Source organism: Pinus tabuliformis, chromosome X (genome assembly GCF_031772625.1).
Source record: "Pinus tabuliformis cultivar Carrire ecotype Pingquan chromosome X, CPIR1, whole genome shotgun sequence".
Taxonomy (NCBI): Eukaryota; Viridiplantae; Streptophyta; class Pinopsida; order Pinales; family Pinaceae; genus Pinus; species Pinus tabuliformis.
In genome coordinates this window covers 329,167,565-329,183,328 of record NC_142308.1, presented here as the reverse complement: position 1 = coordinate 329,183,328, position 15,764 = coordinate 329,167,565, and the positions used below count along the sequence as shown (strand labels likewise).

The 15,764-nt window shown below is 31.7% G+C and overlaps 1 pseudogene; it reads left to right on the top strand.

Annotated features, from left to right (window-relative positions):
* Window positions 1-4,290: 4,290 nt before the first annotated feature.
* LOC149139791 (17.4 kDa class III heat shock protein-like) lies at window positions 4,291-5,072 on the top strand (annotated as a pseudogene).
* Window positions 5,073-15,764: the final 10,692 nt, after the last annotated feature.

Below are 15,764 nucleotides of genomic sequence, written 5' to 3'. Positions count from 1 at the left end.
ACGCCTATTGGAGGTTCATTGCAAGTGTTCTAATGAAATTGTGTTATGAAACCAACTCACAAAAATATAGAAAAGATAGATCAACGACTTAGAAATCAGCCTCTTCGAGGGGGCAACCTCCTTTACACTACACAAATGAACAATTCTTGGATGATACAAATGACAAGACCTCCTTTCTATGTATAGGAGTATAACGGGTCATAATGTAATCAGAGCCGACATAACAATAATAATGTAAGAGCACCACAATAACAATAGTGGGATTCTATGGGGGCACAATAATAACAATATGGGACTACATGGGCACAACAATATAATAACGGGTTACACTAATAGTATAGGGACCTAACATGCCCCTCTCCTTCAAAAGTGTTGTCCTCAACGCTTGAGTAGTGCTGGATTATTTTGTATAAATTCTCGTCCTCCCTTGTGGAATATTCAGCGGGTAAGTTCTTCCACTTGATGAGATACTCTGAAATTGATCGATTCCGTAGCTGTCGGGTTCTTGTTTCCATGAATTCTTCAGGTTCCAATATGATTTTTCCTTCCTCGTCAAGTTCTGAAAATATTGTTTGAATTGGGAGCTTGTCACTTATAAACTTCTTTAAGCATGAAACATGGAAAACTGGGGGCACACGGGAAGATGCAGGAAGCTCCAATTTGTATGCCATAGTACCAATATTTTGCAACGTCTTGTAAGGACCATAGTACTTTGGTGATAATTTATTATCCTTCTTAGCTTGCTTGAGGGATATTTGTTTGTATGGTTGTAGTCGTAAAAATACCCAGTCGCTTATGTCAAAACTTCTTTCGTTGGGATGTTGATGTGCATGTTGTTTCATTCGATTCTGCGCCAAAGTGAGGTTATCCTTTAAAAGTTAGAGATTTGTTCTTGATGCTCGATGCGATCTTTCACTGCTTGAACCTTTTTCTTCTTGATATGTCCTTCTATCTTGAGAGTTTGAGGAGTGGTAATTCCTGCCAATGCATTACAAGATATGGCCAGATTCATTTCTTCTTTCTCTGGGGTTGGTCCCTGGTGAGTATCATTTCCTTTTGACGTTTCTTGATCCTTTTCTTCCTGATATTTCACTACTTGAACCTTCTTCTTCTTGATATGTCCTGCTATCTTGAGAGTTTGAGGAGTGCTAATTCTTGTCAATGCAATACAAGATATGGTCGGATTTTTTTCTTGTTTCTCTGGGGTTGGTTCCTGGTGTATATCCTCTTCTTTTGATGTTTCTTGATCCTTTTCTTCATCCTCTTCACAATCTATGTAAAATAATTTCTTCTAAGCACACTTATGACCTTTAGTGTATTTGCTATCACAAATGTAACAAAGCCCTTTTTCTCTTTTTTCTTCCAATTGTTGTCGTGTAAACCTTGTATGTTGTGGAAGGCTAGGAGAAAAAACACTTCCATATTTATAGTTGTGAGTGGTGGGATTCCTTGTTTCCATAATTCCACTTTCAATTTTTCTTGCCAACCTGAATGCCTTCTCCAATGAATCAGGTTCCCAAAGACGAACCTCATGTTGAATGTTATCCTTTAAATTCCCTATGCAAACATCAATCCTTTGCTTCTCTGGAATATCATTTACCCTTATATTCAATTTTTGGAAGTCTTCAAGGTGTTCTTCCATTGAACCCTTTTGTTTGAGATTTATCAATTGGCTAAAGAAGGTGTTTCTCTCCTCATAATGTGTTATCATTTCCTCCGTGAGAATTGACCAGGTGACAAGTGGTTTACAAGAACAAAGCTCTCTATACCATACAAACTGATTTGGTTCTAAATATAAAGATGCAATATGTACATTTTGTAATAGTTGTACATCATGTAGATCAAAATATTGCTCCATCTGTAGTATCCAATTTTTCGGATCCTTGCCATCAAACTTCCTCATATTGTCTTTTCTTGATTTTAGCCGCTCGATCTTAAAACAATCGTAACTATGTAATTTCAGATCTCCCAGTTCTTAAATTGGGACCTACAGTAGCCCTTTACGTCCTCTTTCCATTTCCACCAGTCTTATCGAAATTGGATTCTCCAAGAAATAGTTTTGCGCAATCTCCCAAGATGACCCAATTATATACTTTTTCAGAAGATAGAACTTGTACGAAGTGCCACGTCTCACTGTTTCGACCTTAGGACCTGAAACCGATACACAAAAAACTATTGGTCGTCCTCTTTCTTTAACTTCTTATGAAACTTCAATCTTATGTTGAGAAGGAAATTTATGACGATTTTCCCAAGGTCACATGTTTGGGATGTAATTCTGGAGCCTGCAGAAACCTTAAATGTCTTGGAACGTAGCTCCGAAAATATAGCGAACAAAGATCTTAAATTCGGGCCCGAGCTTCAATTTTCGACTTAAATGGATTTTAATTTCAGAATTTAAACCTTCGTAGAAAAAATAGTATAGCGAAAATTCCACGATGCCCTGTTTGAGATGGAATTTTGGAGCTTTCCAAAACCCTAACTTCTCATGTCTCTGAAAATATAGCGAGACAAGATCTGAAATTCGGACCTGAGATTCAGAATGATTTTAGCTCAAATCAGTTTTTTGTTTCGCTTCTGAAATGTCGTAGAAAACAAGTTATAGCGAAAATACCTCGATGACCTGTTTGGAGCAGCAAAACCCTAGAATCCAAAGCTCTGATACCAAATGTTATGAAATCAACTCACAAAAAGATAGAAAATATAGATCAACGACTTAGAAATCAGCCTCTTCAAGGGGTCAACCTCCTTTACATTACACAAATGAACAATTCTTGGATGATACAATTGACAAGACCTCCTTTCTGTATATAGGTGTCTAAGTGGGTCATAATGTAATCAGAGCCGACATAACAATAATAATGTAAGGGCACCACAATAATAATATTGGGCTTCTATGGGGCACAATAATAACAATATGAGGACTACATAGGCACAACAATATAACAAGGGGTTTGCACTAATAACAATAAGGGGTTACACTAGTAGTATAGGGACCTAACAAATTGCCAAACCTTTGAAAGTTTTCCGTCCAAATATTTATTACTTCATTTATCTTTTCCAATGGAGTTTAGGAAATTTAAAATTAAGTATTAATTGAAGTATCAATTAAAAAAAAATTAAGAGAAGGCCAAAACCTCAATCGTAGAAACAATTATTTACCTTTATCATGAAAAATATCATGTCCATCAAGTGAAACTTTGGGATTTGACCAAATACATCAAAACTGGAAAGAAAAGTTTATGTCCACTTATAAAAATCATAAAATATTTTTGCAAATCCTCACTTAAAAGGCCAAATGATCATTGTCCACTAAGTTGATCTCTGAAACTCTTATATGCATCTAAATATTATCCAAATATTTTCAATCCCACAGCTTTAGGAGGATCTACTTCTATAAACAATATAAATGTTAAAAGTTGTAAATCAAACAATACCAGGGGATCAGCAAGCAGAGAGGTTCCCGAATCCACAATGGCAGCACAACCTTCACTACAAAATCTTGTAAAGAAAAAATCTTGCTTTTATTAAAGACACCAAGAAATGCTTTACCATTTGTCGGATACGCAATAGACTCTGAAGCTAAAAAAGTTAGAAAACTATCCTAGAGCATTTTCTTACTTGTTTCTTGACCAACTACAAGGAAGTCAAATGCTTATTTGTATATTAGTACATATGTTACTATGAATGCACTTGAATTAAAGCAAGATCAATGTGTTATATAGAATAGGCATGATAGCACCTTACTTATGGTATTCATTCGGTATCTAACCTAGATATCACAATATGACTACCTTCCTATAACCTTCATGTGTGACTGGAACATAAGAAAATAGATTCTTGATTAGGCCTTGGATAACCATATTATACCTGCTCCAAAGCACAAGCATTAACTCAGAGCACAAGCATTAACTCTTATTTGTAGATTTTTTTGATGGATTGAATTACAAAACCTATAGAGTTGTGTAGCATGTTATTAACCTGCCAAAAAAAAAATAAATTGAAAATGTACAGTTGATATAGATTACTTATTCTTCATTATAGTGTCTACATTGAAAATTATGTTTGCTCATACATAATGATACAGAGAAAGGAAAATTGGTACTATTACCTGAGAGTATATCTCCTAATGTCAGTGAAATCATTTCAACTTCTCTAATTAGATACCGAGTTGGACACTTTCTTTTTCCTTAACTATATAAAATTATGTTGGGCATGACGTCTCCACACTACTGTAACTGCCTATAATCCATTTTATTATTTTCAGTGGTATTTCAGGTTGGTATTTGAGCAATGAAAATTTACCTGGATCATGCTCTGGCCCTGAGCCCGCTACTGCAATTCCCTGAAGAGCAGGAGAAGATCACTATTTTGTCTGGGTGTCATATGACCAGTGCCATGAAGTGAACAAGGGCATGGAACCTGCGACGGTGGACATTAAAGAAACGCTCAAGGATTACATGTTCTACGTCGACGTTTAGGCCCTAACCAAGTCTGATATTCAGGTTTATGTGGAAGAGGAGAAGGAGCTGGTGATAAACGTCCAGGGAGGCAAGTAGAAGTGCGACCCAGTCGAGGATGAGGAGGCTACAAATATCTACAAGTGGAAAGAAAGAGAAGCCCTAAGTTTTCCATGAAATTCACGTTGCCTGGGGATGGAAATGTCGAGGGCATTTTTGCATCATATGTGGATGCAGTTTTGACTATTAATATGCCCAGGATTCCACCTGCCATGAAGTCTAAGACAATTCATATTTCTGTAACTGACAACAGAAGAAGGCATTTCCAGATAAATTGTAACCAAATGTTGTTCCATTTTTGTTCAATGGAAGGGGTTTTCTGTGTTGAATCTGGTTTTATCAGTCTGTGGGGAGTTTGGCTTTTCGCTGGTATCATATGTAATTTCTCTTTTGAATTTAGAGCCTGAGCATAAGGGAAAGAAAGCATAACCAAGATTTCCTAAAAAGACATGTGTCCAATTTGGGAAATTAGGCAGGAAATTGGGCGGCCGCGTGTACGACATGTGTCCAATTTCGGCAATTAGGCAGGCAACTGAGCGACCACATGTAGCATAGGTTCAGGGGATCGTGGCTAGACTCACGAGATTGTGGAAAGATTCGTTTTCATTGTAAACAACCAAGTGTTTCTGCCCTTTAAAGCAAAAGTAAAGGATTAATGCAAACAAATAATGTTAATCGTGTAATGCTAGCATTACTTCATCACTAAAAAAATTCCTCATTTAGTTCTGCCATATGCTTTTTAGTTTTTTAGTTATAAGTTTTATATATATATATATGGCTCCCCGTCTCGGGAAGAAGCCAAATAACATGTAAAAAATTTGCATTGGTTATTAAAAAACGTTGTCAATATTTAATACCATAGACGGAAAGCGTATTGTAATATCTTCCTTCAAACTTTAAGTTTGTTGTTTGTTTTTTTAAGTAGACTAATACAAATCATCATCTTACCGATTACTATAGTCCCTGCTGCCCTATGGCAAGGACTAATAACAAATAATGCATATATAATAAATATGTCTCGAACGCGACTCGAAGGGTCTTAGGGCCTGGAGATAGGGCATATGGATCTCTCCCAACTAGGGCATTGTTTCTCAATGGGAGCAAGGGGTATTATATCCAAAATATACCGATGGTTATATGGCTGATGGGACCCACGGGAAAGCAAGAGCGATCGTTCCCTTGCCCCGGTGGGACGGAAACCATAAGGGTAAGATGGAGCAATGTTCTGGAAATAGAGAAATGGGATTAGGGGGGCTTTCACATACACATGATGTGAATGTTTTGGAACAACGAGACAATAAAACCAGGCATTTTTTCAATCGAGTACCAACATTGAGTGGATCGACTAGCGGTTATGGGTGGCTGGTTGGCACTCCTATGCAAGTCAAAATGAACACTGGTAGCTACTACCTACCGATGGGAGAGGTAGCTACTTTCATGAATAAATAACTCACAAGGAAACATTTGTGGAACAACTACTGTCTAGTCAGAACAACTCCTTGCTTTGGAAGGAGCACCTACCCACCCAGAAGAATACCATTATGAATCAGATCTACAATCTAATAGTGGGATGGTTCACTTAGTACACTGGGGGATTCACTTTCAGAATTACATTATGAAAACATGTACAAGTCATGAGATTCATAATTATTTGTAACAACCAATCTACTTTTCCCTACTAATGAAACCTTAAGTCTCCACAACAACTTTCTAGGTTGATGTAAGTCTCAAGCTTTTTAGTGATCATGAATATAGTTTTAATATTAATAACTCTAGATTTCTTTGGTGATCATGAAAATAGTGTGCCCTGCCTCACAATCAAAATAGCAACGAAGAATATCAATATGTGAATCATTTAGTGCTTCTGCAACCCTTGACACTTTTGTTGCTTCTACTACTTTTGATGTGTCCAACTTGATCACACAAAGAGCATTATGTGGACACTTGTGGTAAGTTACCAACCTTATATTTCCATGTGGTATTGGCCTATCATGTAAACAAAAACAAAGCCATGTTAACATTACCATAAAATGTAAACAAAATGGAGCTTTAGAAACTAATGCAAAAAAAATATTGAGATCAATTATTTAGAAACAATAAAATAAGGTTTTCTAGTTAGACGATTTTAGCTATTTTTGGTTTTGTATTTTTAAGAAAGCTCAAATTTGACAAATGAATTTACAAGTGATTTTAGTGGAACTTAGAATAATTGAATTCCACAAAGGACATATAAGGTGGAAAATTTCCGATCAAATTGTTATGCACATGAAAAATCACACCTTAATCGCTTATGACCCAGAACCATTTCCAATAGACTTTTATCCCAACAGAAATAAGGGTGGCTTTGATGTAATTAACCAAAGGTAGGCATTATCACAGTCATAACCATTGCATGCATATTTGAGATAAACGCTTAACAACACTAAAGAAATGCATCTCAAACATTAAAGGCAGTAAATGGTAGGTTAATTGTCAAATTATTATGCAGATGAAAAATCACACATTAATCACTTATGGAACAAAACCATTTCTAATCAACTTTTGTGCCAAAAGCAATAAGTTGGCTTTGATTTGATTGGCCAAAAGTAGTTATTAGCAATTGGACCCTCACATAGAATCAAGGATAACTTCTCTATTTTTTTCCAGGATTAATAGTATCCTTGATGGGGAGGAAGAATTACTCTCTCTATCTGAACAAATTTTAACAGAGTTAATGAATACAAGGTTGATATGCCTTGGAGTGTAACACACTTATAATTGTGATTGACAATTATTAGAACCTTTCATTTATGCTTTGATTTCATAAATGGTGGAAGAAAGTATTCACTTGCAGAAAAGTTTAAGATAAGATCATTGGCATTTGGAAAGTTCATATGACACCAATCCTTCTCCTCCATTGGACCTGATATACATAGCCAATCTCCCAACATTTGGAAAGTCCATATGACATCAATCCTTCTCCTCCATTGGACCTTAACATACCTAACCAATCTCCCAAAATATCATGTTAAAAAAAAGGAAACCTTTTGGTTGCTAGCATAAAACTTCACCGTGGTAACTCTCAATAGAGAATTACATTTTTATTATATTATTATGCAATTAATCATATTATTTTAAAATTAAATAATTACATATAAATTTTAATAAATTTTTTAATTTACACAGGCCAAGTTATATGATATTTTTATCACATTTTAAAATAAATTTAATAAAATATTATTATTTTGAATAATTATATTGAAATTTCTTTAAAAAATTTTAATAAAAATTTATAAATAAAAATAATTTTGGAAAAATAAATTAATATTAATGATTCATATAAATTTGTTAATTAAAAAAAATTGAACAAAAATTATGTTTATGATTTCATATGTATTGGGTGAGAAGGTTTTATCTTCCAATATTACTTAATATCATGATCATTTTAATGTCTAATATGAAAATGAGTTAATTTGGTTCTTCAAAATCTATCCAATATATTCTATTAGGAAGGTTATATAATCTGTCAATTTGGCATAATGTAAGTGATTTCTATTTATCTTCTAGCTTTGAATGACATTTTTTTTAACTAATTTCTATCTTCAATGATTTTTTATATGTCATGATTCTTCTCAAATTTATACCTTACCACGTTTCTTTTGCAACATCTGGTGCAATTGCTAGTTTACAAATACTATTTATATCTTATAAATAAAAATATTCTTATTTTTAATATGTTTATTATCTTCTAGCTTTGAATGAAATTTTTTTATACTAATTTCTATCTTCAATGATTTTTTATATGTCATGATTCTTCTCAAATTTGTACCTTACCACGTTTCCTTTGCAACATCTGGTGCAATTACTAGTTTATAACTATTATTTATATCTTATAAATAAAAATATTCTTATTTTTAATATATTTATTAATTAAATATATTCATTTTTTATACGTTGATTTATTATATGTTTTGAAATATTGTAGTTAAAAATATGAATTATTATTATTATTTAAATTTATTTATTAATAACAACCATTGATTTGTCTTATCTTCGTATCAACATCTCTGTATCAACCAAGCACCGAGAGGAATCAAATCTTTCAAGATGCGAACCTTTTTTCGAATTCAAAAGTTAAAGAATGATTTGCAGGTCGAAATATTTGATTCCTCTTGGCTAAGATGGATCTATGTTGATTTTGAGCAGCACACTATATGTGTGTGTCCCCGCGCATATATATATATATATATATAATTGACATTAAATATTTTATGTACGATTCATATTCTACACATCAAAATGTGAGTACATATCCCAATTATATTTGGAAGTAGAAAACATATATCTATAAGGTTCTCTCTTTATTATAAATATTATTTTGAAATATTATTAATAATTAAAATGTTACATGTCAACTCTGTATTAAAAAATGAATGAATTATAAATCTCCCTATAAACCTATTAATGGAATAAGAATTATATATATATATATATATATATATATATATATATATATATATATATATATATATATATATATATATATATTTAAACCTATTAATGGAATAAGAATTATATATATATATATATATATATATATATATATATGACTATGTACTATGTATATGTTGTACTAGTTGACTTTTTTTATGTGCGTACTAGTGGAAGGGAGATCCAGGGAGATCCAGTGATGGTTTTTTTTAATATGGGAGTCTCTTTTTTTTCTATGTCATTTTTTGTGTCATTTGATTCATGATGTATGCATTGAAATATTTTAATTCACATTGTACACATTTTAATTAAAATGTTAATATATGACCCAAGTATATTTAGAAGTAGAAAACATATATCCATAGGACTCTCTATATATATAATAATGAAAAAATAAAAAAAATTACTATAAATATATTTTAAAATGATTATATATATGTGTGTGTGTTTGTTCTTATTCATATTTAAAATGTTATATGTCAATTTTATATTAAAAAATGATAGAATTACAAATTTTCTTAAAGAGCTGATATATAGAATACAATTTCTCTCTATATATAATTCATATTAAATTTTTTTGTTATTAACACTTTTTAAACGTTATATATCAATTTCATATTAAACACAATAAATTACATATATTTCTTACAATAAAAATGAAAATATAATAATTTTTTAATTTAATGGTTTTCTTTTCTTTTATATAAATTTAATATAAAACTATGTTATTTAATATGGACATTGAAATATTTTATTTATGACTAACAATAAAATCTTTTTTTGAGGGGCGCATTGATTATGTATGTGCTCAATGTGGAGTTGACACATGTCCCTATTAAAATTTAAAATAAAATATTCTCAAAGAGAAGAGCAATGTCCCCTTTAATAAAAATTAATAATGATTATGCATGCTAAGTTAGTTTGAATTAAAAGGATTATAAACATCAATAATCTCAACCTCACTATACTCACTTTATTTGTTATTGATGTTACAACTCAATTATGTATGTGCTCAATGTGGAGTTGACACATGTCCCTATTAAAATTTAAAATAAAATATTCTCAAAGAGAAGAGCAATGTCCCCTTTAATAAAAATTAATAATGATTATGCATGCTAAGTTAGTTTGAATTAAAAGGATTATAAACATCAATAATCTCAACCTCACTATACTCACTTTATTTGTTATTGATGTTACAACTCAATATGATAAAAGATCTATATTAACTAATTTATGTGAATATCAACTGCATATATCTATATATATAAGGAAAATGTTAAGAAAAAATATTTAATGTAGTATATAATAAAATATTCAATGTGCAAACGAAAAAAGAATAATTAAAAGTTAAAAAATAAAGTAAAAAATATCCAATACTACCTAATAAGAATAATAAGAGGGAGTTGTTTAATTCATTCAATTCTTAATATAAAATTAAAACATGACATTTAAAAATATTCATAATAATAAAATATTTCTATATTGATCATCAATGAAATATTTTAATATGCAAGATTAAGTAATTCTTAAAAATATATTAATAACCAAAAAACTATTTTAATGTGGACAATATAGTTCATAGATTAAATGTCTCAATATACATGTAAAATAATTCAATGTCAACTATGTATATATTATGTATTGTTTAAAAACAAATATGTATATATCATATAAACTAATTGAAAAAAAAAAGTATAGTTAAAATGTTTGAAGTAGTCCCACTATTTTATATTTCATTTATTTTTAAATACAATTTAAACAATGAAAAAATATAATATGTATAATCACTACAAACCTATTGAGATTTATGAAAGGATGAAAAGGATGCTTTAAAAAAAACCTTGCCAAACTATTACATGTCAACTAAACATAGAATTTTATATAGCATTGTCAACTACATCATAAGTAATAGATGGATTAAATATCTCTTTAACATTAAAAAATAATTTTTTTCTTTACTTCAATTTATATATCTCTAAATATAAAGTGAATGTAAAATTAACATAAAAATTAAAATATTATAATTACGACATATTTTTATTATTTTTTATTGAACTAAAATTATGTTTTTTAATTATTATTATTTTTTTATTTACATATTCATTTTACACATCTCTTCCATACTAACTATAAAGCACCCCTCCCAACAAAAACACATAAATACAACTTTACAACCATCATGAACACTTAGACCTTAAAACTCAATGTGTGTATATTAAAATATACCTATGGACGCATTTAATAATATGTGAGATGGTTAGTCTAGTATCCTTCAATGTTTGGAGTTTCTTAAGATATTCATTAAAATGCCAAAATGGTCATTGTCCATTTAGCATTAAGGTTCCTGGATAGCAAGTAAAATTTTAGTGTTATTAGATTAAGAGTGTGTTAGTACACTGGTATAGATTTATTTTAACTCAGAATTTACTAAGTTAGAAGAGGGATGAATTCTTTCAAAATGCAAATATCTTTTGAGTGGAAAACCTATGAAATGCAAACATCTTTTTGAGTGAAAAACTTACGAAAAAGTTTACACCAGGAGAAATTTAATTGTTTTCAACACTAAGTAAATCCAAAATTAAGATAGATCCATATTGGTTTTTAATAATATATATAGAAATATTCTTATTTTTAATTTGATTAAAACCATGAATATATGTATATATATATATATGTTTGAAATTTCATAGCATTGACTATAGGTAGATTAGAAAAATAATTAATGTAAGTATTAAGTTTTTATATGCTTATTAATTAAACTTAAATAGAAAGTTTTGAAATATAATATTATCAGTATGAACTATTATTTTAATTTACATAGTAAAGATTTTATTTTATTTTTACTATAGGAATATGCAATTGGGTCTATCTCGTGGGTGGACTCTGAGTGTTACCATTATAACCCTTGGTCTCATCCTCCCATGACATGGGGTCAATTCAAACCACTACCACTATAACACCTATAACCTCTAGTTGAACCACACAACCCCCAACATGTTGCCACTCGTTAAGCATTCCAAGAGATTTGAATATATGACCTATTACTCACATTTACTTTATATTTTCACTTGCTTGCCAACTAAACTCCTAAGGACTAAAATAGATCTTAATTTATCTATTATTTATATTAATATATATTCCCCACAAGACATATATTCTTAAAAGTGTCTTTATTAATTATATTTATTAAGTTTTTATATATTTATTAATTATATATTTTGACATATAATTACATATATTAATGATTATTATTTAAATTTATTTTGATGCAATATGCATAAATTATGATTTTTTTTAATGTTTATAAATTTATTAATATAAACAAAATTACAATATAAATTACAATTTAATAAATTATTGTAATTTATAAATTACAATATAATAATTTACATTATTTTACAATTCAATTTGAATATAATGGATATTTTCTCATACTGAGTTGTAGAATATTTTTCCATATAATTAATTTGATCTATATAATTGCCTAATCTTATAACAATTATTTTCAATTAAAAAAAATTGAAAATTAAAAAATCAACATTTCCATTAATCTAAAATTTTAATTTAGATTTTTTTAAATTTAACTAAAATCATATATATATATATATATATATATATATATATATATTAAAAATCATGATAAACTTTTATTTGCCATATAATTTTTTAAAATATTAAAGATTTAACTTGATTTAAAATAAGGCAAAATCACCAAAAACAAATCATGACAAACACGGCTTATATTTGAAATTTTTATTCATGCTTAAAAGTTTTGCCATATGATTTTGAAAAATACAACACCTTATGAAATCAATTTAAATGCACTATATGATGAGATTCCATTCACTCCATCCAACTATGGTATAAAAAGTATAATATGCAGCATTTTTGCTTAGTACCTACCTCTTATACTATATATATATATATATATACACACACACACACACACACACACATATATATATACACACACACACACACACACACACACACACACACACACACACACACACTCAAGTAATAGTTTGGCTAAGTAAGAAATCCATTACAATGGATTTGTAGATGAGAGTGATGGCTAGGGTTCGAGACAACAAGGACGTCGTCATTCCTAAACCTACGCTTGTCACATAGGGTGATCCTTTCTACAACAATAGCAGACGTGGAATCAATCACTCACTAGGAACAAAGTGCACTGAGGCAATTAAGGTTTTGGCAAGCCCCAGGATGATGATCCGCTAGCTAGAAATATGTGAAGGCGACCACCATGCAAGCAAATGGGAGGGTTTTTCGACAGGTTGTTTTCATGATGCCCCGAATCTGGTGGTTTTTGCAGATATGAGTAGTGAGGTTGAGTTCACTTCATATATGTGCAATCGCTCCCTTCACAATATAAGTTTGGATGACAAAAGGGCAAAAAGATAGACAATTGGTGGAGGGACACGAATCTAGTGAATAAAATAGATTACACAACATATTTGCTTAGCATTACTATGAATCTGGTAGATATCTTTTGTGTAAGACCATATTTAGGTTCCCTAAATCGAATCTTGGTAGAATCTGACAAAGACAACATGGAAGGCCCCCTAAGTCCCATGAAATAGAGGCAAAAAGTTTCCCCGATAAGTATCCATCAATGAGCCATGAGAAAACACCTATTATGGGCAAGGATGCAGTCTTCCAAAGATTTGTACAAACCCCAACTGGAAGATCGATCATCCTGGGGGTTCGAAAGGACTTTCTAGTGTGAGATATGAAAAGGGAATCTATAACAGATGTAGTATTGCAATGGAATTGAAAAGTATAATCTATGTGGGTAGAACTATGCAAGATCAAATGTGCTTACAGGACTATGGCATAGAACAAGACTCCTTAATCATCATCAACCTGAGGTTGCCGGGGGGCTCGTTAGGATCTAATAACCCTAAGGGACTAGGTTTGGTCAAGGGAAAAGCCAATGTATCTACCTCATTCAAAGATGCCCTCAAAGGAAATTATGGTGATTCAAGCAAACCTTAACATACTCTCAACATTCCTAGGCCCTATATTGTGGAGCAGATGAATCAAACCTCGATAATGAGAGTAGATCTAGCAGAGATAAACAATCTCCATACAACCTATCAATCACATGCAGTGATTTGCAGGTTTAATGGTTTTTGGCCAAAACATGTGGATCTCTTTCAGTGGATTTTTACGACTTGAATAATAAATTGTGAGGTTCACTTATGTTCCAAGGGCTTCTTGATCATAAAATTTGAATCATCGAAGATCAGAGATCGTGTTTTACAAGAGGGCCCATGGTTCTGGGGCAATGCAGGACTGTTTACAAACCATGGTTCCCAGATTTCGATGTCGATTCAATAACAGTCTCCAAAATGTCGATCTAGGTAAGATTTCATAACTTACCCCTTCATTTATGGCATCCAAAAGTACTAGAAGGAATTGGTAACATGCTAGGGAGATACATCAAGATCGATACACACAGAATTGAATAAGAAATTTATAATTTTGATAGGATCTGTGTAGAGGTAGACCTCAGCAAAGGACAACTCGACCTTATCCTTATGATACACAACAATCAATGTTGGACCCAATTCTTAGATTATGAGAATACAACATTTAGGTGTTGCCTCTGTCTTCAAACTGAACATTTACAAACCACATGTCTGCCGGCAAAGAAAGATCCTAGGAAGAAAAAGAAACAATAAAAAAATCCTAAGGGATGGCAATTTCCAACACAACAACCCGACGAAGAAGAGGAGGAGAAGAACTTGGGCACTCCCACAAATGAGGAACAACCAAACCCACAAGCAACTATAACAAACGAAGGAATCAACCAAGAAGGAATCGTGGTAGCGATTTTGCAAAATCCAAGTGTCGAAGAACACTTAAGCCAAACAATGCAAAAGAAAAAGGAAATAGGAGGATTCAAACATCCTTATACATCTGAGAGCTCAGACTCAGATAAGGAAAAACTGAGAAAGACAGAAGCGAACCAACTAATCATTGTAACATCCACTCTTGATCAAGGAGGATGGCGAAAAGTAGAAAAAAAGAAAGATAGAAAATGGTGACATTTTTGCTTAGCCCCATTTTTAGTTTTCTATTTTATGGGCACCATCAGTTGATTGATTTTGTCCTTCGGGACAATAAAAAAATACATATGGTACATATATGTAACTTTTTATTATTAATAAAAAATTGTGATTTTCCATATATATATATATAATTTAATATAATGTTAAATTAATTCAACATCTCAACACTAATGTCAAAAACAAATCTTCGAAGCACTATTGCAAAGTGCTCACCGCTGGCCAAAGCTCTACCACTCAATGTGCATGCATCCGCTTTACTCAGAAAGTAGGAGAACATATAGAGATTGATGTCGAAATGAAAGCTACTTGAAAAGTAAAATCTCTGGAAAACGACGAGGATCATAAAATTTCTGATTTACAGCCATGAAAAACGACGAGAATCATACTATAGGGTCCCTGAAAAAGGGACCACCATGTCACCCCCACAGACTTTACTTTTAACATTTAAGCCACGATTCGACACAAGTGTCGGCCATCTGTCATTCATTGTTTATATCGCCAATGGGTTCCTAGCCCAGCTTAGATCCTCGGTCACATGACTAAGCCAAAGACGGGGGCCACGGTTGACCCGCTGGATTAAATACGAGAGCGCTTTTAGCGCGAGTGACTTGGAGTAAGTGTGGTTTCGTTCAAACGCCCAGTCAAGCCATGGCGCCTACTCTTGAAGCTCCTGCTGGCCTGC